Source organism: Lissotriton helveticus, chromosome 5_1, assembly GCF_964261635.1.
Source record: "Lissotriton helveticus chromosome 5_1, aLisHel1.1, whole genome shotgun sequence".
NCBI classification, from domain to species: Eukaryota; Metazoa; Chordata; class Amphibia; order Caudata; family Salamandridae; genus Lissotriton; species Lissotriton helveticus.
The window spans coordinates 1,253,611,713-1,253,636,745 of NC_136065.1; the positions used below are offsets into that span (position 1 = coordinate 1,253,611,713).

The 25,033-nt window shown below is 47.7% G+C and overlaps 1 protein-coding gene across 1 annotated transcript in view; it reads left to right on the forward strand.

Annotated features, from left to right (window-relative positions):
- Positions 1-2,285: 2,285 nt before the first annotated feature.
- ZRANB1 (zinc finger RANBP2-type containing 1) overlaps positions 2,286-25,033 on the forward strand; it is a 245,816-nt gene continuing 223,068 nt past the window's right edge. The window contains exon 1 of the mRNA XM_078644031.1: positions 2,286-2,782. The gene's annotated coding sequence lies outside the window, so the exon portion shown is untranslated. The remainder of the gene's footprint in view (positions 2,783-25,033) is intronic.

The window sequence follows — 25,033 nt, forward strand, 5'->3', positions numbered from 1 at the left end:
ACTAAAGACTCGGGTAGAAGCGCACCGGCTGATACCGACCACATCGACCATCATGCTCCGGGGTCACACGCTGATGGGACGAGCAGTGTGCGACCTCATTCGGACATACTATTTATACAGGCTCTCTTGAGCCGGTGGAGGTGACGACCTCGAGACAACGCACCTGCGCGCCTTAAGAGGTATCTGGACCTATGAATATTTCGGCAGCCCACGCAGCAACCCCGTGCACACGCCTAATCCCTGCTGATGAGCGTTAATGAACACGAAACACGTGTCCAGGGATGGCAAGCACACCAGTGAACACCCTCAAGACTAAAGACTCGGGTAGAAGCGCACCGGCTGATACCGACCACATCGACCATCATGCTCCGGGGTCACACGCTGATGGGACGAGCAGTGTGCGACCTCATTCGGACATACTATTTATACAGGCTCTCTTGAGCCGGTGGAGGTGACGACCTCGAGACAACGCACCTGCGCGCCTTAAGAGGTATCTGGACCTATGAATATTTCGGCAGCCCACGCAGCAACCCCGTGCACACGCCTAATCCCTGCTGATGAGCGTTAATGAACGCGAAACACGTGTCCAGGGATGGAAAGCACACCAGTGAACACCCTCAAGACTAAAGACTCGGGTAGAAGCGCACCCGCTGATACCGACCACATCGACCATCATGCTCCGGGGTCACACGCTGATGGGACGAGCAGTGTGCGACCTCATTCGGACATACTATTTATACAGGCTCCCTTGAGCCGGTGGAGGTGACGACCTCGAGACAACGCACCTGCGCGCCTTAAGAGGTATCTGGACCTATGAATATTTCGGCAGCCCACGCAGCAACACCGTGCACACGCCTAATCCCTGCTGACGAGGGTTAATGAACGCGAAACACGTGTCCAGGGATGGCAAGCACATCAGTGAACACCCTCAAGATTCAAGACTCGGGTAGAAGCGCACCCGCTGATACCTACTACATCGACAATCATGCTCCGGGGTCACACGCTGATGGGACAAGCAGTGTGCGACCTCATTTGGAAATGCTTGCGTAAGTGGACCATTTCCGCCTGGAAGGTTTGTGACAGGAGCTGTGGTATTGACGCTGCAGTGCAGACAGGAACAGATTAACTTGTTCGTGAACTGAAACTAGTCATTTGGCAATTTCTGAACTTACATCTAAAGTGTTTGTATGAGGGTTATATGCTTCAAAGGACTCATTCCCATGAATACAATCTTCCTTGTCTGAGGAAGAAAATTTCCTTTCGAAACTTGATTCTCACAACTTTATTAATGCTTATTAAATCTCTATCACATGAATAAATTTGCCCTAAACATATCTTCAAATGCGATAAAGATCCCAACTGAGATAATTATTCTGCTGATTCTGTTTCATTCATTTGTTGTGGTTATTTTATCTGTTTCCAAATGCATTAACCCAAACAGATTCTGCCTAAGCAAATCTATTTGGTAATGAATATATTCTAACTATTATCTTATTCCAGGTCCTCATATGATAATAGTTCATCGCTTGAATATTCTAGTCCCTTTCAGAACAGAACAAGATCCATCTGAGGACCTAATGCAACAAAATGTGGTAGCTGATGTTATTCTGCAAAACTTTATTTTGTTGTAGAGAATTATTACGTCCCAACACGTTTACGCTACAACATCATTATTTTAAACTTTCATTACGCACAGTATAACTAAGATAGGCTGCTACAAAATGCGCAAAAAGATTTAAGATAAAAAAGTGCTACCAAAATATAGATTTTAGTACGTACATACTACATACGTTTAGACTGTACGAGGGGAAAATTATTTTTAAAACTGTCCTTTAAAAGCTCAACCTTTATAGCTCAGCTGCTAACTCCAGTGCAACACCAATCAAAAAGAATAGATCTGTGACATCAGTTAGCTTCAAGTGATACTGTCATTTAAAGCCAACTGTCAAGCACCCTTTACATTTGCAAATTGACCATTTGCCCACATTTACATTTCTTTCAGGCAAGCAGGCTCCTCGTTTCTCTAGAAGAACAGGCTGTCATTACTTTGTCTTTCATCTCTATTCAACCATCTCTGTCATTGCAGTACTATCAGACTTTACTGCCGTTTATATTATCTTATATGTTAGGTCTACCGGTCTCTATGGTGATTACATCACCTCTCTTCCGTATGGCCAAAAACGCCTTGTAGCATTGGCCACCGCAGAGTCTTCCTGGTGTCCAATCAGAGGGCACGCCTTGGCAGGGTGACGTGTGACGTAAGTGAGCCCCGTCTGCTTTATTTTGCTTTGGTCTACTGCGGACGCCATTGAAGGAGGAGAGGGGGGGATAGCGGGGGGTTAGAGAAGGGGGATTGAGGGTTCACTGAAGGTTTTGGGGGCACAGAGAGAGCGGAGTGTGTCACGGGGTGGGGATAAGAGTAGAGATAGATACAAAGAGAAAACGGATAACTAGGGGAGGGACCAACAGGGAGAAGAGGCACTTGGGGGAGTGGAAAGGGCACTGTATATACATTGGGGGGTCTACCTGTGAGGGGTTAAAAAACTGGGGCTAATAGGAGAGACTGTGGAGGCTGGGGGTAGGGGTGAGGGCGGGGGGTGGGAGGACTACAAGGAGGAAGACAGCAACGAGAGACAAGCAGAAGGGCCAAGCTGGGGGGCACCGCTGGTAGAGCCAGGAGCCGGAGGGGCTACAGAGGGGGGAAAGCAGGGAGCGCTCGGAGCTCCCGTACACAGGACAGGAGATGTGAAGAGGCTGACAGCAACGCTATCAAGGGCAGCAGGTAAGAGGTGTCTTGGGAAATGCGTAGTATTTATGGAGTGTTGTGAGAGTGGGTGGTAGAGGATCACCCAGTGCAAAGCTTGCGGGGAAGCGAATCATCCTGGTCAGGAGGGAATGGGTGCAGATTCCCTGGAGGCTCTTGAAGAGAGTTTATTGGGGCTATAATGACTTTGTGGGGTGAGTGAGGGTGATCGTAGTGTGAAAAGTTGGGGTTATATTAGGTAAGCATCACCACGAAGGGAATAGTAATGCGGCATTACTATTACTAATGCCACAATGTTTGCTCTTTAATAGTTTTTGCTGCAGCATTTTGGACTTATTTTGGATATATAAGAAAATATTGTTTTCTGCCCACCTCAAGTAGATAGTATGTTGCTTGAATGCTTTAGACGTGTATGAAGGACTTAATGAGGTCTGACTCTTGTTTGCCCCAAGGGCAATTGCGAGTAATGATGCTTCATCACGTGTGGGTGTTTAGGAGAGTGTTAGGTGGGCGATTTGATGGATGGACGATTGGTTGAGTGTTGTATCTGGCGTCCTGATTCTAATGCGATTGACAATTAATGGGCCGCATGTCTTTGCGTTATAGGGAGAAGTGTGCCGTGGTAGTGCAAATAGTTTTAAGAGTTTCAGCTTTCGAACACCCAAAGCACCGGGTTATAGTTCTGTTCTAACTCATGTTCAGGTGTCTGCCGACCATGGCAGTAAAATAGGAGTGTTGTTCGCGTATCCAGGTTTTGGGGTTAGACCAGATCTTTGAAACGTTTAGGTATGAACGCTTTTATTTGTTGTTCTAAAAAAAAATCGTCTGCAGCAGCTTGATTTGTTAGATTGCATTTATTTATTTATTTCTGAGGACAATCCGGTGATATAGTGTATCGGGTAGTATGTTTATCTCGGAATCATTATAGCTGCTAAAATCTTTTCAGCTTTATATATGCATGATAAAATCTGTTATATGGTCAATTAAGCTCTTAAAGCTATGCAATCGTAGTCAAGGTTGGCATATACTGCTTCCTGCCATAGCAGTGACTGGTGTTGCATTTTTAAAAAAGATTGTATAAATAAGATGTCACTGTTTCAGTATCATGCTACCTTAATATTATTTATATTTCCTTTTTTTAGCATTCATTCTCGTTTATTTTTTTATGTACAGGGTGTTGGTAGCATATTCAGGTATTTGTATCTATTAATGCTTAATACAATGCATCTATTTATATCTTTGTGACCTTGCCAAATAATCAGTAAATGCCCAGGGTTTTCGATAGGCCTTGATAAAAATATCTGTATGTTACTCTATGCCATGGGTACTCGTAAACCTTTTCCTTGGGAGCGGCATTGATGCCAGCAGGGTAGGGTGGAGTGAGGTGTGTGTATAGAGGAAGCGAAGCATGTACATGGTGTGGACAGGAAATAATGTAATTAATTTAAAGGTTGCATTCCATACAGCCTCTAAATAAAGTCCCAAGTCTCTAAAAGTCATGGATTTTACAGTATTCTGTTGGGCTGTAGTAGAGTCTCTATTCCTCTATTGCACTCTGAGGTAAGCCTTCTGTGCTTGCTATTGCTACCATGGGCGAGTCAAGTGTGCAAAGGAAGTAACTTGATTATTGAATTGGAATGAAACTGAATCTTAGGCCTCACAATCTGCTTATGTATACCTTTACTTTCTTATCTGTAAACTGTAGGAGTACTTAGAGATAGGCTCAGTTAAGGTACCGAGTGCTATTAAAAAGAAATATTTAACAAAGACCCCTCAAACAAGGTGTGTAATTCACTGAGATGGACAGACACAAATACTGAAATCTTTAACGATAGACATAGGAAAGTGGAAACGTTTTAGCCATGTAAGTAAGAGACTTGACATTAAATCCAGACTTATCCACTTTACCAAAATATTGTGGTTGTGAACACTGTATTGAAAGTCTGAGCAGGGTCCACAGCACAGTGGAATTTCTTTTGGTGAGAGTAGACCCAAAGTCTCACCGTCAGAACCACTCGCACCACATTTCTTGTGTGATGAGCAAATTGTAGAAACGAAAATGTGTTTTTATCAATCTCAGCTGCCCCTAATGACAAGTTGTTCACTCTTAGGTAATCACTTTCACATCCTATCTTTTTTCACCTTTTTTAGCACAGATAGGAAAAATTGAAATCCAACCAAACACTGGTATTATGTATGTAGGTAAAAAGGCGGAATGTAGCCCGATAATTATTTAATTTTATCCAGGGCGGAGAGAACACCCAGTATCATAGTCCACTCACTAAAACATGGTCTAGTGAGAAAGTTTTGAGTCTTGAAACAAGTCCTTTATTGTTGATTGATAGTCAAATCCTTTACTTCCTATGCCTTTGACCACTTAATATGCGTTATATGATAAAAGTGGGCGAGCCAAGTGCCTGGCTTTACTGCTCAAGATTCTCTTGGACCTTCGGGCCCAAAGCAAGTTGAGCCTTCATGTAGCTTCTGTCTGCCACCCACGCGCTCGCCTCATGCTCCAAGAATTAAAGACTAAGCATTAACTTGTGATGTAAACCGAGAGAGGGAAGGACCCACCCATCTAATGGCTGATTAGCACAATGTGAAACCAGAAAACCTGGGATCAGTCCTGGCTTCCCCACTTGACCAAGTTGTGTGAACCTGGGGAATAGTTTTATTTCACCTTGCCTACTTTTACGGCATTCTCACATATGAGAGCACCTTGAAATACATGAGTTCAGGATGTGTACTGTACAATACTTTTCTTATGTGTTTCTATTTTTTTAAAATAAAATATAGCGTTGGACACTCAGAGGGTGCACATAACAAGTGGCTTGCCTCTTGCTTCACCATTGGCATTATTGTCTGGGTGGGGTGGAGGCATGACTGTTCCTATTTGAAAACTATCACTTTTAATAAATGCTTCTCAATGTGTTGATATCATCCGATGTGCTATGGTGAAATGCTACTGCATGTAAATTAAATACATGATTTTAAATTTCGAAGACAGTCCTATTTTTAGGTCGAGTCTGGGCAGCGTATACGCTGCGAGGCATCCTATAGTGAGTTAGGGATTTTAAGCTCCGCCCACTCCGCATATATTTTCATTTGCTTGTGTCATTGTCCTTCGTAAATGCCGGCTTCTGATTCTTTAATCCCTCCTTAGTACTGCCTTGTCTTCATTTGTAACCTCCCATGAGGACTGGCCGTTTTACTCTGGTTGTTACATACACAGTACGTCTTATTTAGTCTGTAAGCACTAATTTCTTTAATTAGTTGCTCAATGAAGGTCTCTTGCGCAGTTGTGACCACCGTCTTGTTTAACTCGTAGGCAACTGGGAGCTCTTCAGGGGCCATGAGAGACAGATGAGGGCAACTCAGCGATGCCTTTAGGGAGGTCTAAGGTGCGTGATGTACATTGTGATCTGGCGTGTTTATTTTCTGAACGAACATCTATGTTAAACATGAATATGCTTGAAAAAATGTCTGGATTGCAAGTCACTCGCACGCTGCATTCTTTTCCTTGTTTTGTTGCTGATTTTCATTGTTTTCCTATTAAAAACCTAACACTCAGCAGTGTCATTTTGTTTCCTTTTGGGAATGTAGGTAAACTGTTTGGGATGCCGAGGGGAGGTGTAGGGTTTAGGAAGAGCAGTAGCACTTTGTCGCACTTGAACAAATTTTTACCACTTTAAACTTCTTGTTATTTTTGACAACACTGGTCTACCCTTCACAATGCTTCTGCTTTCAATGCAGGAAAGAGTACATCGTTCAGGCTTTCTCTGTTCACTTCCTAATTCTAGTTATATAAACTGTATTTATCGATAGCGATCCCTGGCCTATTTCTTTGGGTGCAGAATGGTCCATAAAAGGCATTATTTACAATGCTAATTGCTGAAACTCTCGCACATGTGAGAGCTATTGCATTGCAAATTTTTTTCAATTTTTTTTATAATCTTTATTTCGACATATGGCTGTCATAAAAGAAACACAGTAAAATACAACTTTAAGAATGTTAAAACATCAATTGCTATGAGGAAAAAAAAAGAAATATACACACATTATCCAACATCATGGGATGGGCGTATCCCTTAAGCTATCCCTTTAATACAACAGGAGCTCATTACCCCCTACCAGATTACACCACTCAAAATAGTTCATTATTCCAGACATTTCCTCCTGATGTTCCACATTGAAGCCAAAAATTTCGTGACCCCAAAAACAATACATGGCGACAAGTCAGTTTTTAATATTCGGTATGATTGGTGGTACTGCCTAATTCCCAGATTTTTACAGATGGGAATAATCCACTTCTTCCTAGGGGTCATATAGGAGGGACAGAAGAAGACCATGTGTACGTCCGACTCTAGTTCTGCATCGCACACTGGACAGTCTGCAGGGGCGTCATGGTACCATCGTGCTGTTAGACCTCTGAGCGGTAGGGAGTCATATCTCCATTGGAGGTATAACTTCCTGTGGGCGCTCGGGCTGATTATGTCCAAGACAGGCTCGAATTTGTAATTATCCTTTTGCTCAAGGAATGACATAGTTAATGATCCTATTTTGGGGTTAGATTGGTAATCAGACAAATTTTTGTGATAATATGTTTTCACCAATTCCTGCCGAGGTAGCCCACTACACGCTTCTGCAGGGTTCCTCCAAGCTTGGGGATACCCCAATCTATCGAACTCTTGCCTGATATGTTTTAACCATGGGATATTCCAGATGTTTGGCAACTGTTGGAGTTCAGTCAATTCATTCCTATAACTGGCCAATTCGGGAGTCGCCCATAGTCGTCTCCAGAAGGTAAGAGGTTTTAGACCTAGTTCCTCCTTTATTGATCTGAGTCCCAAATCTAATCTAATGGAGAGAAGGGGCGTGCCGGGTGGTAGAGATAGCAGCTGCCTAATAAACCTGTTTTCAGTTGTGATAATGTCTGGGTGGCAGCAGTGTCCCCATAACTCGCCCCCATAGATCACCGCACCCCGTGCCTGCAACTTAAAAATTTCAAGAGGAGGAGATACAGGTTTAAAGGTAGTTAAAAATCCCACCTATTTTTTGGGAAAGCTTTAGTTGGGATTTGGTCTGGTGGTGTACCCAGGTCATATCCTCGTTCAGAGTTAGGCCCAGGTATTCGAATGTTGAGACTCTCTCCAGGCAGACACCTTCTATGATAGGGTTAGGGCGAGACGTTCTCGGTGGGTTGAAGATCATATACTTTGTTTTGGATTTGTTTATTTCCAGGCCCCTATCATGGCAGAAAGCAACAAAGGCATCCAGGACTCTCTGTATACCCATTGGTGTCTTTGCGAGCAGCAAGGTATCATCTGCGAACATGATCGCAGAGATACCTGCTCCCGCCAACCTAGGAGCGTCCCTATTGGGGACCCTGTTCAGGTAGTCAATCACCCCGTTTACAAAGAGGCAAAACAGGGTCGGTGCTAACACACAACCCTGCCTTACCCCTCTGCCAACGGGGAAGCTTGCCGACAGGGCCCCTTGCCTCCCACATCTTACCCTTGCAAAATTCTGTGAGTGGAGGCGAATTGGAATGTTTAAAAGGGGCGGGGGTATACCTAAATCCCTTAGTACGCTCCAAAGTCTCCCCCGTGGGACCAAGTCAAAGGCCGTACGGAGGTGAACAAAAACAGTATGCAGTGAGCCCCCCTTTATTTTGACCGTTTTCCAGAACAGCATCTTTAATCCAAAAATCTGGTCGACGGTGGATACCTTCTTTCAGAAGCCTGCCTGGTAAACACTCAAGATTTCTGAATCTTGTACCCATTCTAAAAGGTGGTCCAGGATCAACCTTGAAAAGAGTTTCTGCGAGACATCTATAAGGCTGATAGGCCTATAATTCAGCGGTAAGAGAGGTGAGCCCTTCTTAAATATTGGCACCAACTCGGGCCCCAGCCAAGTATTGGGAGGAGCCATTCCCCCTAGAATTGCATTAAAGATTTTTTGGAGATAGGGGGCCCATATCTCGGGTTCCTGTTTGTATAAATCCCCCGGTACCATATCCAGGCCTGCCGCCTTACCCGTAGGGAGGTTTGCTATAGCTGTTCTTACCTCAGTCGAAGAGAATGTGAGCTCAGGCCGGTCACATTCCGGGGAGTATGCCTTAGGAGGTATGTGCCCCGAGGGGTCGTTAGGTGCTTCCTTATAAAGGTTGGCAAAGTGTTGTTCCCAAACCTCGGATGAAATGTTCGGTGTCACTGCTTGTTCAGGCTCCACCGAGCCTGTACTTACAATTTGCCAAAACTTACGGGCATCTTTGACCACCAAAGCTGAGGTTAGATCGGCCCATTTGTCAGCTTCCCATTCCTCCCTGGCATGGCGTGTAAGGTCCCTGTATATTTGCCTCCTTATTTTTATTAGGGGCCTGCTAGTGTTTTGTTTTAGCGCCTCCAGAAGCTCCCTTTTTGCCTGTCTGCACGCCTTATTGTACCAGGATGGCTTCCTGTAGTGCCCAACCTTTGTTACACCAACGGGATTTAAGGTTTCTTTTATGGCACTAACTAATGCTTTATGGGAGTTGCCTAGTTTTAAATGGAAGTCACCCGGGGGGTGCTCTGGGGCAGGTGCGGCGATGCCCTCAAGTGCTGGGATAATTTGGGTATACATTTTGGCCAATTCGGTTGGATTTTTGGCCAGCTTGTCCCATCTTATCCTGCGTGTGTTACTGGACAGTGTGGCTGTATTTAAGTTGTCACGTTCAGGTAGAGGCACCTCACCAGCTCCAGGGATCCTAAGAACTAACGTCAATGGGTCATGGTCTCTCTCCTCCCTCTGTATGATCTTAAAGTCTACAATTCTTTTCCACTCCCTGCATTCAATAAACATATAGTCTAGGCGTGCCCTCCTTCCTGACTGGGAAAAAGTAAAGGCGGGTGGCACATCTGACTTCACACGCCCATTGCATGCCCTTATCGAGTGGGTCAATGTTAGAGTTGTAATCTGTAAAGCTAATGGGGACCAGACTCTCGCAACGGGTCCAGCTACTTGAGGGATTCCCCAGACATCGTCCTCTTCCTGGTTTACTGCGTCTAGTAAACCGACCAGGGGTTCGAACTGGGAATTGAGGTCACCTCCCACCACATACATGACTCTCTCCGGGAAGTGGGTTAAAAAGGTGGACAGTTCATCGATAGTTTTCGAATTGACCGAAACACTAACTGGCCTGGAATAAACATTTATAACTCCCAATCTAAAACCATTCGGCCACTCTAAGATCAAGCACTGGACATCATCTGAAATTGTCTCCAGGGTTTTAACACTGCAACCCAGATGCGTTGCCACCCAAATTGTTAACCCCCCGAAGGGCGGCCTTTTCCTGACCATCTAGCAGCAACTGAAAATGACGCAAATCCCGTGCGATGTTGCTCCTCCCGTGCCCATGTTTCTTGGAACATACATATGTTGGCGTGGTCAATGTATGCGCCCCAGTCTGGGCAAACTAGTTTATTACAGAGACCCGCTATGTTCCATGAGAGAATTTTAAGTAGCTTACAGTCAGTTGACGCCCTAAATAAAAGTTTTGGGGAATGATGTATAGAAGTGTTCTCCTGACTGTTAGGCTCAGGGATGACTAGAGGCTCTTTGGTACTTATCACGTCCAGTTCAGACTCTGAAATTGTTTTGGAATGGGCTGCCCCAGAACTCCTCTCCTTTCCGTGGTCTTGATTCAGTCAGTCTACCTCTTCAAGACAAGTGTACCTATTGGGGTGCATGTAATTTATTTCCATTGGGAATTGATGTCTTGGGGGGCCTATACCTTGTCCCATCAATAGAAAAACCCACCCTAGTCCAGTGTTCATCACCCCCCAAATGCCCATTGTTGTTATTTCTTGGCGGATAAAAAAAGGAAAGCGGTAGCAGTTGGATACTAGTAGTTCCTGAGCCCCCTAGCCAATTGGTGATATGTTGGACGATCTGGGAGCTCTTAAAAGTAACCAAGATGCAATCCCCCTTAATCTCCTTTCTGGCATGCCCCACCCATGAAACCCGCCTGACCATTATGATTTTCCCCCTCAGATTTGGTGGCAATGGTCTGTGGATATTCAGCCAACTAATCACCTTATTTCTAAGGGAGTCAAATGGTTCCGTCATGTTGGTAGTAAGTTCTGGAACTCCAGCCAGAATTGCAGTGTGAGCAGCAGCTTCTGGCGGGAGGTTGACTGTATGTGATCTAGTCAGGGGCGGAGCATTTTGTACGCTTGGGACGTTTGCGTTACTCTGTGATCTTCCTCGCCTTGGGGAGGTGGTTGGTGGTGGCAATTTGGATTTCCGCACTTGTGGTACTGGGGGGGTTTGTCTTGGGAGTGGGATAGGTACCGAAGTAGAAGGAATAGGACAGGAGGGGGGATGGGCTGGGGGAGCAGTTATTAATATGGGTGCGGTAGGAGGGCCTATTGCTAGAGCGGCCACTGGATTTGCGGGGGGATCTAATGCACGGGAACTAGTCCCCATGGCTTTTAATTCATCCTTCATATCCCCCATAATTGTCTCAATTGCTAATAACCGGTTATCAATACAATCAAGTCTCCTATTCAGAGGTTCTAAAAGTCTCTCCATTACATTAGTAATAAGTAATATAGAATGGTCCCCTTCTGCCCTTGAGTTTTCACCGAAGACAAATGGGGCCACTGTCCCTGGTAGCGACACTTGTGTGTGACATAGTGGGGACATAGAAACATTGGCAGTTAAATGAGGTGATCGTTCCATTGAGTCTGGAGTTACTACTAAATTGTTAGAAGCTTTGTCCACTCTTGCCCTTTTCACCCCCTTAGATTGTCTGAATATTTTCAGTTTCGGAACTGCTCCTTCTTTAGTGCCCCTTGCTTGTCTTGAATTCAATTCAGGCCCTGTTCGTGTAGGTGAAACTGATTTGGGTGATAGATTCAAGGTAGTGCCAGTGGCGGAAAGATGGGAGTCACGCTGGGAGTGTGAAGAAGACCTGAGCTGTAAAAGGACAGACTCAATGGTTTGGTCTATGCTGTCCAGTAGCGATAGATGGGTAGCCTCCAGTGATTCCTGGGAGGGAGTTATTAAAGTTAGTGATGTAGAGAGGCCTATAATTTCAGTGTCAGTAATTGACTGTGCTTCCAAGGTAGTCATAGCGTTACTTGCTGTACAATTAGTTCTAACCAAAAAATTATCCAAAGTACCTTTAGTCATGGCAGACACCGCCGTTGCTTTGCTCCGGGTCTCCCTCGTGGTAATTTTTTTTTTTTTTTAAAAGACCTTTATTGTCCAATACACATTGTATACAGCATTTAGCTTACAACCCAGCCGGGCCAGCTGTGAGGAATGAAGCATTGCAGTAAACATGACAAGTGAACACAGCTTTAAGGCCGACAACCCTGGGGTTCGGCAGCGCACGTTAACATTTCACGACAGTGTGCATTCATGTAAGCATTTGGCATGACAAAAGTGTGCGATCCACTCAGTTTTCTATGTATAGGTGACGAGGTCAGATTTATGGTAATGGCCTGACACTCATCAAAGGTTGCAATGTCGGTCTAGGCCACAGTGTCTTTCGCGCGTCATTGGGAAAGGTATCAACGTGGGTCGGCCTTCAAGCGGGAATGGTGTGACTTGAATGAGTGACCAGGTTGCACTGTGTCTAAGCGTGTTGGGAGCACGTGGTCACCGTGTTCACCCACCCTGACAAAAGTGCCCGCCATTGTTCGCGACACATAGATAATGCGTCTATGGCCCTAGTTGCGTCGGCCAAAGGTTATATAAAGTGTGAAATGTAGAGTCGTATCGGTATGGGCATGGTCTTAAAAGGGAATAGAACTAGATCCTTAATGAACTATAAAACTGTAGCATAAAATACATAAAAGGCAGGTAGGGGCGGATAGGGGCAGAGATAGCCATATTGTCAGGAGGAGGGGGCGTGGAGTTAGTGTGTCAGTCGTGCCCTACGAGGTGAGCAGGCGGGAAACCCGGAGGGAGGGAGGGAGAGGGCGGAGGAGGTCAGGCCCTACGTGCGTCAAGGGTACAGGGGGGGGTCCGTAGGTGCGTCAGTCCGGTTCGATCTCACAGGATTCGGGTCTATGTCGCAGCGTTGCGCGTGCCGGCGCCTGCCTGGGGGGCCCCAGACAATCGCCTGTTGGAAATAGCCAGATATGTGACGTATTGGGAGTAGAGCACAGTGGTCATGTGGGAGACAGACGGTGCATTGTGTGGGACTCACAGGTTCCGGTATTTGGTGCGGAGGGGGGTGCAGTATACAGGTCTTTACGTGATCCCTTGGTCTATGCATTTCTGTAGAAAGGACTGTAGGATGTCATCCCAGTGTTGTGCAATAGGAAATTTTCTGAGCCCTGCCGTCTCCTCACGTCGCAGGACAGAGCTCTCTGCCCGCGCCCAATTCGTCAGCGACAGGCTCCAGTGTCGGATGTGTGGGGGTGTGGCAGCCTTCCACCGCTTGGTCAGCAGTCTCTTGGCCGTGATTAGTCCAAGATCCCAATACCTGGTCTGTACTTTGTTGAGACGTGTACGCTTATACAATCCCAGTATGCAAGCCTCCCATGTGCTTGGTACCTGTTCCTTTGTGCAATGCCGGAGCATCGTGATCACCCCATCCCAATACTGTTGGAGGGCAGGACAGAGCCAGAGCACGTGAAGGAGGTCCGCGCCTAGTTGGGAGCAACGTCCGCAAGCAGTGTCTGTGACCGAAAAATACTTATTAATCTTGTCCGGGGTGAGATATGCGCAGTGTAGTATGTAAAGCTGTATGATTTTGAAGCGTGGGTTGCGGGGGATGTTCACCGGGCCAGCCAGTAATACAGCCCACTCCTTGTCTGTCCAGTCCTTCCCCCTGTCTGTCGCCCACTTCTCTCTCAGCTGTGTAGTCGTCGGGTGTGTGTGGAAAAGAAGTGCCTGCGCTAACCAATGTATTATATGTGTGCCGTTGCTCATGACATGAAGATATTGCAGAAAGAGGTGCGTCGGTGGTTCGTCAGACACGTCTCCCCAAGCAGTAGTGATCGTGTGAATGAGGGAGGTGTGTAGTAGAAACTGCCCGGCAGGGAGGGACGTGTCCCTCGCAAGATCCGCAAAGGGTAGGAGAACGCCGTCAGAGTAGAGGTCTCCCAGCGAATCCACTTCCGCGGTGGTCCAGGTACCCAACTGCGTAGCGGTCAGAGTCCCTGCCGTCGTTGGGGTACCCAGTAACGGCAGTATCGGCGCGTAAGGTATCGTCGCTCGGGTCAGGCGTAAACAACGGAGAAAGCACCTGTGCGCTACCGCAAGCAGCAGTTGTGATGGCCGGGGAGTCCGTGTCAATGGATGAAACAATACGTGTATTTGTAATAGTGACCAAACTGTGGTATCCGTGGCCGTGTCTCCCAGTTTCTTACCACCGAGCCATCCCGACACCCATTGCATTTGCGCTGCTAAGTAGTAAAGTTCCATGTTGGGAACAGCTAAGCCGCCCTCTGCAATGGGCATGTATAGTTTAGTCAAGGCAACCCGTGGCCGACCCTTATTCCAAATCAGGTCACGCAACAGGGTTTCGAGATCTCGGAACACCCGGGCAGGGACATAAGTTGGTATATTCGCAAAGTAGTACAGCAGTCTTGGTAGGACCACCATTTTCGCTAGGGCGATGCGGCTCGGAACATTCAGAGGCAGTGTCTTCCAGAACCCAACCTGTGCCCGGATGGATGCAATTGCTCTTAGCTGGTTTCCCTCCAAAACATCTGTAGGGTCTCTGTAAATGTGTATCCCAAGGTATCTGAACGTGGTAGGGCACCATTGCAGTCTCTCACCCCCTATACGTATGTCGCATTCCGGAACATTCGGGTTGAAGGAGTACACCCCGGATTTTGCCCAGTTCACCCTCAACCCCGACATTTCCTCGAAGGCATCAAAGATAACAGGTAGGGACGCCGGGACAGTACTCAGGTCATTAACGTACAAGGAAGGTCATCGGCATACAAGGACACCACATGGAGGCCATCCGCCATAGGTATACCCCAGTCTATGCCCTGCGACCGAAGTTTCGCAGCCAGGGGTTCCATTGCTAGGGAGAACAGTAAAGGAGACAAAGGGCAGCCCTGCCTGGTGCCTCTCCGTACATTAATAGGGTCGGATAACAACGTTCCTGTACGAACTTGGACCGTGGGTCTGCGGTACAATAGCCCGACCATGGTCTGGTAGTCGACCCCCAGCTCAAATTTTTCCATGACCGCTCTCAGGTAGGGCCATTCCACTGAGTCGAACGCCTTTTCCAGGTCCAGTACCAGACACCCAGCTCGTGGCCACTGTCTCGTGGCGTATTCCTGCAAGCGGAACAGGCGACGGATGTTGTGGGATGTGTGTCGTGCCGGTACGAACCCGTTCTGGTCCTGGTGTATCAGTGCAGGAACCAAAGGGGCTAGTCGGCGAGCCAATGTGGAGGTGAGGATTTTGTAATCAGTGTTAAGGAGTGCTAGAGGGCGGTAGGATCCCAACTGTGTGCCATCCCTGCCAGGTTTGAGTAGCGATACAAGGGTCGCCTCATTGAGTGTCGGAGGTAAGGCAAAGTCATCTATAGCCGCAGAGTACATCCTTGCCAGGTGTGGGATCAAGATGTCCGAGGCGGCCTTATAGAATTCGGCCGGTAAGCCGTCCGGCCCGGAGATATGCCATTTGACAGGTTAAAGATGGTATCGCGGAGTTCCTCATAATCCAATGGTGCTCCAAGGTCATCCTGTTGCGCCGCTGTCAGGACAGGCAGATGTATGTCCGACAGGTATTCAGCAATGGCATCGAACGGGACGTGTAAGCGGGAGTGATAAAGTCCCGTATAGTGACCCGTGAACGCCTCGTGAATTTGGCGCTGGGAGTAGAGCAATCCGCCGTCTCCTGCCTGTATGGCCGTTATGGGAGTCGAGCGGTCCTCTCGCGCAATCAGCCAGGCCAATAGTTTGCCTGGTCTATCACCCTGTCCATGGACCCGGGCGGAGTGCGCTGCGAAATTGATGTGCCGCAACTGGTCTAGTAGGCGGCCATGTTTCGCCTTGGCTTCAGTCAGTCGGGCTGTCGCCACTCCTCCCGTGGCGCGTTCAAAATCCAGTAATTCAGTTTCTAGCTGTGTCAGGTCTCGCTCAAGTGTGCGTCGCATGTGCCCCTGTGTCCCCAGGCAGAGTCCCCGGATCACTACTTTGAATGCATCCCATTCAGTTTGGGAAGATGACGCTGTGCCAGTGTTAAGATCAAAGTATTGAGCCATCTGTGTAAGTAGGGAGTCGCGGAAGGTCGCGTCTAGTAGTAGGTCCGGTTGCATGCGCCAGGTGGGTATGGGAGGATGTGGATCTTCCCAAGTGATGGCTAGTGTGTGAGGATTATGATCTGAGTGGGTGCGGCCCATATATTGTGTGTCCTGAATCAATGGGAGGAGGTCAGAGGAAACCATGTATCTGTCCAAGCGTACGTGTAAAGCGTGTGCGCCCGACCAGTAGGAATATATGCGCGTCGTGGGGTTGCGTGTTCTCCACGCGTCATGTAGGTCCCATTGTCGGGCCCATTTGAGGAGTGCTTTCGTGGTGACATGTGCCTGAGCAGCGGCCGGGGGTGCAGCAGACCTGTCCAAGTTCACATCCAAGACACAGTTGTAGTCGCCCCCAAGGATCCATGGGAGCCCATGCCAAGGCGCCAATGCCGTGGAGAGGGATTCAAGGAACCCACCCTGCTCAGTGTTCGGGGAGTATAGGGAAGTAAGTACCACAGGGCGGCCATCAAGTCTACCTCGTACCATCGCATAGCGACCCTCCGAATCTATCTACGTGTCTATGACCGCCCAGGGAGTGCCCGGTTGTACCCAAATGAGCGCTCCTCGAGCATAGGAGGAGTACTCTGTGGCGTAGAGCTGTCCGCGCCACCGTCTGCGCAGTGCGTGTACCTCAGCTTTGTTTAGGTGTGTTTCCTGTAACAGCACTACTTGAAACTTATGTCGTCGTATGTAAGAATAAATTTGATACCGCCTCGACGGTGTGTGCATGCCTCTCACATTCCACGTGCATATCCTAATCTCAGTCATATCCATCGTCATGGTAAAGAGCACCTACCCCCCCTACCAGTCGCCTCCCAGGCGAACGCCTCCCCCGGGTCCCCAATCCCCCACCCCACTCACCCCTGACACAGACAATAGCACACTTATAAAGGGCATAGGCATCTCTCTGAAGGCAAGGGTGGGAATCGGAGCAGGGTGAGCTAACATTGCTAAACAGTAAGTAATACCAAAAGGTCGGCAACGTAACATGTCGCCGTCCAAACGCGCCTAGGAGGCAAAGAACAGTGTTTAAGTCTAGGGGGAAAACTAGAGCTAGGTGCAGTTCCAGCAGTTCTCCAAAACCAATTAAGGGAAGATGTTTAGAGGCCCTTCCCCGGGCCATATGTTACATATACCACGTAGGCAGAGACAGTGATTAGGCAGGCAGCGCCTGCTCAAATGCTGTGGACCTGCGTGGGACCTGTTCGTGCAAGGGAGAGAAGCAGGGGTCACTCCCCAAGTGTCTGGAGCGGGAATGTGTCCGGGTGACAGGGGCAGATGACATGGGGCGGAGAGAGGGGGGGGGGGAGCCATACAGTATGTTTCCACCAGTTCATCTGCCGCACAGCGTCTATACCTCAGGCTGAGTACTCACTGCGTGAAGGCCACTCCCTCTGTCACCGGGGCGGCGAGGGACATCTCCAGCATTGGTGTCCAGCCGCAGCATCACAGTTATTGTCCGGGCTCTGGACCTGTCCCCGCCGCCCCGGCAGCATCCAATGGTCATGCATGTAGCGCTTCAATGTGGCATATCAGCCGTTTGCGGCGTGACGTCTGGCAGCTCCACAGAGAGTTGGGAATCTGGGATCCCATAAATAGCTTCGTCATCGCTCGGAATCATCTGTGGGCTGGTGGCTTGAGCTTTGTCCGAGGTCGGTGAGGCGCTTAACTGGGAAACTCTCCGGAGCGCGTCTTGTTGCTCTTGGATCATTTGGTCCGTCGGTGGGGAGTGACGCGTTGCCTCCTCCGGGTGGCCGTTCCCGCGGTTTCTGTTGCGGCGTCGGCGTCGCGGCCCACGGTCTCGCCTCAGGATATTGTGCATGCCTGGGGGCTGTATCCGTCCCGCTGTCCAGCCAGTCACTTACTTCCGCAGGAGCATTGAAGAAGTAGGTCTTGTCCTGCGCCACCACTCTCAGTTTTGCAGGAAAGAGTAGGGAGTACTTCAGGCCAGCCTCACGCAGTCGTCGTTTCACTTCTAAGAAATCGTGTCTTTGGCGTTGCACCTGAATGGTGTAATCTGGGAAAAACATCACAGCAGCATTGTCAATGCGGATTTCCCCCAGCCGTCTTGTTTCCCTCAGTATAGTGTCTCTGTCCCGATAGTTCAGGACTTTGAAGAGGAGCGGTCTCTGGTTGGAGCCGGTGGTGCGAGGTCTCGTGGGCACACGATGCGCTCTCTCTACCACAAAATATGGCGACAGCGTGCCTTCCGGTAGTAGGTCTCTCAGCCAGTCCTCCACTCGTTGCGTCGGTCGGTTGCCTTCCCATTTCTCCGGGACTCCGAGTCTGATGTTATTGCGTCTCGCTCTCCCTTCCGCATCCTCAGCGCCGTCTTCTAGGAACTCCACTCTGGCCAGTAGATCCTGAACTTGTCTATCCGTTTGAGAGACTATGGGGCCAAGTTCCTCAACTGTTCCCTCTAGCGTCTTGGTTTTATCAGCCAGCTTCCTGTGATCTTCACGCAGGTGGGTGAGGTCTATGGCAACACTGTCTATTTTGGTTTCTAGAGAAGTTCTGGTCAGTTGGAGCGACTGCTCTATTCGTTCCATGGCGGCCAACACGCTGTCCAACCGCACAGTGACCGGATCAGTAGCCATCTTTTTCGAGGACTTGTCGGTTTTTCCCTTCGGCAGGGCCCCTCCAGTCCCAGTGCGGGTTCTCACCCCTCCGGACATGTGGCAGGCAACGCAGCCAGTTGCGTATGGGGGACAAGGTGGCGGTCTTCACTCAATGCCGGTAGCGTCCGTGGCTCGCAGTATTGTGTCTGCCACACGCGGCGTTGTGCGGCAGTTTAGTTGGCCCCTTGCGTGCCCTCCGTGCGGGCGGTGAGCCTGTGTGTTGGCTTGCCTCAGCCAATTGCAGACCACGATCTCAGAGGTCTGTGGAGTCAGTAGGTGACCGTTCCTCCCGGCTATGACATAGGTGGAAGGGTCTCAGCTCAGCTCCGGGTAGGCAGGGTGTGACAGCCTACACTGCGCGGGCTTCGGAGGGTTCAGGGTAACCAGGTCTCGGTTGCTGCGCGTGTCCAGGAAATGTTGGGAAGGTGTGAATATGCAGGCATGGGCATCCGTGTCGCAGTGTCTCTTCTGATGCTCTCGTCACTGTCTCACCACTGTTGGTCTGTAACTGGTGCGTCGCGTCCTCCGCGGTTTTCACGGGTTCAAATCCACACCTGGGGCAGCAGGTGTCAGCAGCTGCTACTCCCCGCAGGTCTGTCCGCCACGAGGGGTCCAGGGGGGGGTGTGATGCCTCAGCGTCTTGGCATTGCCGCCGCCATCTCATTTAGAATCCGCCCCGCGATGAGCTTCAGGTGATGACAGGGTCGCAGCGCTATGAACTACCATCTCTCTCCATTTCGCCACATCTGCCAGGAGGTCGGCGTCTCAGCAGGGGGGAAGGTCGCAGCCCTACCGCGGTGTTCGGTGTGTGGCGCCCATTCGCCTCGGCCTCCTGGCTCGCAAGTGCCAGTCGTACCTCCTTGAATGGCCGACGCGCCTAGACGGTCCCTTGGCCCCCGTCCCGTCACTAGCAGGGACCGTGTGGGGCAAGTCGTGTGTTTCGTTGTGCAGCCCAGACGGCAGGTCCAAGTTGCGGTCCGCCGCGGTCGTTGTTCCCGCTGGTCAGGTGGTCTCAGGTCCCTGGGATGCCGTCGCCCACAGACGTGGGAGCAGATAGCGCCACAGCAGCGCTCCCGTTCCGCGCCGCCGCCAGCTCAGTGGTCCCGGCACGGCAGCCGCGTCTGCTCAGTCCCCTGTACATGGTCTCCCAATCCTTCCGGTGTTGAGGGGGGGAATCAGGGGCCAGGGCGTCCAGGCCGTCCTCCGGTCGTCGCCTCGACGGACGAGGGAGCTGCCAGGGCCGAGTCGCGGGTTGCGTGTCTGGGCCTGGTTGGTAGGCCCGGTCCGCGGCCTCTCGTAACTGCCCTCGCCGTCCAGTCGGCAGCAAGCCCCGCCAGAAGGGCCCAGGAAAGGCCGGTGTCACAGCTCCGGTCCGCCAATCTGAAACTCGGCCAGAGTGTCCAGAACTGTCATCCGCAGGTCCGCCTACGATTGCAGGCGTCTCCATGTGAAATGTCGGAGAATTGGCCCGGGGAAGGGGAGCTCGGCTCGGAGCTCTACCCGGGTGCGGCTGTCACCATTGCGCGCCTAGCCACGCCCCCCTCCCTCGTGGTCATAGTAGAGGATTCCTGAATTACAGGGAGACCAGCAGGACAGCTTAATCCGAGTAGTTTATCCCGCTTAATAGGGCTCAGATGGGTGGCCCGGTCCGGTCTCTCCTGGGCTCGAACCGGCTAAAACGGGCCCGCTCTTGGCCTGGTCTTCGCCTTGCGCCCGCGCGCGTCCCGCGATACGCGTCGCGAAGCTTGCTCTTGTGGGTATTGGAGAGGGCGTGGCACCCAGGAGGCGGGATGTGGCGGGAAGAGTCTCCAGGTGCAGCTCCTCAGGACGCCGCAAGCACTCCTGGGGACTCGCAGTCCCACTCTCTATTCAGCGCCTCAGACGATACACCCAGCAGGTCCGGGGATGACTTTCAAAGGACACAGGACGCCTTGCTGCTCTCACCACAACTACAAGCGGCAAATGCTTATTTGCATGGTTGTAGCAAGATCTCTTTTAAAAATGAAGTTATTTCTAAAAGTTATTGACGCAGGACACTTTTTTGCTTCTTTTCTTCTACTTCAGTTAATGTGTAAATAAGAGATTGGAAACTTGCTGGTATCTGATGGATATAAATATCTGGAAGTGTCATAAACAAATGGTGTTCAGTGATAGTGACAACTATAAATGCTTTCACACCTGTCAACAGTAGCCTCCCCCTTACGAAACTATAGCCTTATTAGTGCAAAGGCCTGGGAAACAATTGAATCTCCTCTCTTTTGGTGGGATAGTCACAGAGACTAGAACTTGGTGTTATCGCCCTAGCGATAGTGATGCTTCTGGGGCCTCGTGGCACTACCTCTGGTGCTGGAGAGATGATGCTGGAGTGGCTATTTTCCAGACTTAAAAAAAAATTCTTTATTAACATATGACCAACAGCAGTGGATATCTTAAAGCATCAGCATTGTTTAGTGTAGAAGTTCAGGGTCCGTAATCATGCCATCCCAATATATTTGTCACATATCATGACTTTACATCTCCCTATGCGGGACCCAAACTTGCCCAGTTGGGCAGGTTATAGCTACCATCAGCACTACTGGTGTTTGTTAAAGTTCTTTTTGGCATAAGGTACAAAGGTGTCCCCCTAATACTTTGAGGCCCAAGAGGAGGGGGAAAGGAACAATATGTAGCAAAAAAGCCTCTTTCCTGGCCTATCAAATTTACAAATTGGTAGTAACTGTAATCAATTTATTACTATTATCAATTTATCATACATGTAGGTTTTCTTTTTTTTATTTGTGTATTTATCAAAAATCTTTTATAGTATTTTGTTTGCAGACAACTTCAAAATTCAGTTTTTTAAGCATCACAGTTATAACATAAAGTGAAATCAATGTTATTCAAACAACAAGCGTCCCAAACGTTTTTTCACTTTTGACAAATTGAAAAATATATTTACAATGACCCCCAAAACTAGACTCATCACACTTACATTCACTACTATCGTTCTACTCATGCATGCCAACTACCATACCACACAAATAGATACATATTAAAAAGACATCTGAGAGAAAATCATATTCATGAATGCACCAAGAACGTTGTGATCAATTTCACTTTTTGACCAAACAGCATAAGTCCACTAGTTTTGAATTTGGTTATTTCTTCTTTTTGGTTTGATCTTTTATAAGAGTCTCAGATGCTTATCGTGGCCTTGTCGCAACTGTGATGCTTAAAAAACTGAATTTTGAAGATGTCTGCAAACAAAAAATCGTATAAAATATTTTTGATAAATACACAAATATAAAAAAGAAAACCTACATGTATGATAAGTTTCAATTGCTGTGAGTAATACATTGATTAGAGTTACTACCAATTTGTAAATTAGATAGACCAGGGAAGAGGCTTTTTTGCTACATAAAGTTTTTTTGGTCCATCATAAACATTTTGGAGGAAATGAGAAAAACAGCACTTAACACCACTTCTAATGTTATTGACAACACCAAGTACAACCAATTACATGCCCACTGCAGTTTCCCCTCCAAATCCTTCCCCCAGTTTCCCAACATCTAGTAGGTCAAGATTTAAAAATACATTAATAGGCCCCGTCTCTTTCTCTTTCTTTCTTTTTTCTTTCTTTCTTTTTTCTTTCTTTTCTTTTCTTTCTTTTCTTTCTTTTCTTTTCTTTCTTTTCTTTCTTTTCTTTCTTTTCTTTCTTTTCTTTCTTTTCTTTTCTTTTCTTTCTTTCCCCCCCACCCCTATTGGTAGCTGTGTTCGTGGTCTAGCTGCACACTATGTGCAGTATATGTGCATTGTCTACCTGCGTACACCGGCCATGGAAAGCATGGTCACCATCTTCTGCGTGGGGCTCAATTCCAGATGGTTATGAGTCCTCGAGACATGCTGTATGTGGTAAGGAATCTGTGGAAATTCTATTTATCTTTTAGAAATATCATTATGAAAGGTAAATACATTTCCCATCTTGCTCACTGCAGTCAGTGTATACCATGTGCTGCTTCTTTACCGCTCCTTGTGACTGTATTTGCCATTTATTCTGGCTGCCTATAATAACCAGTGCATGTGATGTGCTGCTTCTGTGTCTATACCAAGGTAGACCTAGTGGGCATTTATGTGGCTATCTTTAACCAGTGAACAACATGTGCTGCTCCTCTGTCGCTCCCTGGTGTGCCCAACAGGCATTTGTCTGCTTGTAACCAGTGCATGCAATGACTCCATATAGTGGTTTACTGTTGCTGTAATCGTTGCAAGCCGCTAGAGGTTGGGCTTGCATCTTTGCCCCATGGGGGATTACCTACTCTTGGCCTTCCTTGGAATTTACGCCAGTAAAGAATTATGATTGTCAAAGTCACCGGCAAGCAGACAAACAAAAACGTGTGCTATTCTAAAATTGTGAATGAGCTTTTGTGAAATTACCACTCAATCCTGGAAATGATATCTTATCTTTTATTTATGTCTGATTATCTGTCCTATTTGTTCTTGCTACTGCCTAAGCTTTTACAGGTTAGAAAATTTCATTTCAGACCGTTATTGAAGAAATGCAGTGTATGCTTTGTTTGCTCTCGCCTTATTTTTCTCAAATTCTCATTTTGTTGCTTTCATTGTTGGAAGCTTTATAGGTCTGCTTTTACAGCTGTTACTAGACAATGTATGTTTGAACAGAGTAAGAGCTTTGAGAAGCATTACTGAAACAGCGGCTTTGGCTCAGTCTACATGTTGCTCTTGCTTTATGCAACATTTGATTCATCTGAAGTTGCATACTTCCACTGAAACAGTACTTGTGCTCTTATTGGCTCTTGGTGGGTTTCTTCAACTATCATGACCACTGTGTTCAAAAGTAATGATGCAACAGCATGCACATCTAAACTACAATATTCCGGTTGGTTTGTATAGCAGTTTTACTTTGCCGACCGTGTTAGCCAAGTTGAAGTGTAATGTGTTGACTTGTAAGGGGAAACTCTCAAGGTGAGGTTAGAATGGCAACATGTAGCGGGAAAATCTACAGCAAGTTGGTTGAGTTCCGTGGGAGACTGAAGTGGTTCTACTGTTGGCCATGTTGTTCTTATTTACACCTGTGCACTGTGTGTAGTGCGTTGTTGGCGAGACCCTGCACAGCTTGCCGCTGCATACCAGAAACAAAGCTGCTTGATATGAGGGGCCTTGGTGGCTGGTGAGAGTAGCTGTACATCCCATCTGTTGCACCAGGATTGATACTGCACTACCCTATCCCTCGCGGGCTTCCTGGAGACGGTGATGCAGCCTGAGCAAGTGTCACAAACCGCTTGTAGCAGTATGTGCATTACCTGCACTGTTACTACTCTCAGTATGGTAACACATTTCAAAACTCAGACTTTGACACCCTGGGGGTTGGAAATAGCAACCTGGTTATTGCTAGATCCGTGAGACTCCCAGAGTTGTTATGAGGCTGTTTTAACAATTATATGGAACCTGTTACTCTACAATTTAAATCTCCACAGAACACCAGAAACACTACACTTCAAAATGCAAATAACCTCCATTTAAAAAAACAAAAAAAGCATTCACTTTTGCAATGTAGATATTTGAATAAGATACACAACGACTATTCTATTGGAATAACAAGAACAGAACATTTTGAGGTTTACTAACATCTGGCATTTGCAGAACGGTTGGCAATCATTACGTCCCACACCGCTCGTGATCTTTTCATGATGCTACATATGACATCTCATTCTGTATACTGCTAACACCTCAACTTTGTATTAAATCAATTCTGCAGCTTCAAGGCTAAGTTTGTTGTTTAACAGCTGTGAATTTTCTAATTTATGTCTCCAGTTTGACGGGCATCCAGTATCACACTGCTTTACTGCACACACTGTTTGCTAAAGTAAGGAAAACATGCCATTTGTAAGATGCATGATAGAATATTTGTACTCTGCCTGGTGAGTTAAAATGCCAGTGTCCAGTACTTGTCATGTGACACTTTTCAGAGAAGCACGCATCTACCTTTTCAATGAAAGGCTAAGAGGAGAATGGGTTTTAATAGGTTTGCTTACAATTTTAACTAGCATTTGCAAAGCAATGGGTCTTGCATATGTGAAAGTTAGAGCTATTGTCGTTGTAAATTACAATTTTTTTAAACTTTTGTTTGCACTTGAGTGGATCTATGTTGTTTGTTGTGGAATTATGTGGTTTGAATTGGAATTGTTTAGTTGTGGAGTGGAATTGTGTGGTGTGTAGCGTTTTTGTGTCAGAATTATGTTGCATGGTGAACAGATAGTGTGTGTGTGTGGTAGCTATGTAGAATAGATAGGAAGATTGAGAGCGATTTGTAGTTTGTGCATGAAGTTGTGAATGTACTCAATACGAAGTAGCCGAAACAGTATGTGAGAAGGAAAGAAAGAAGGGGAGAGA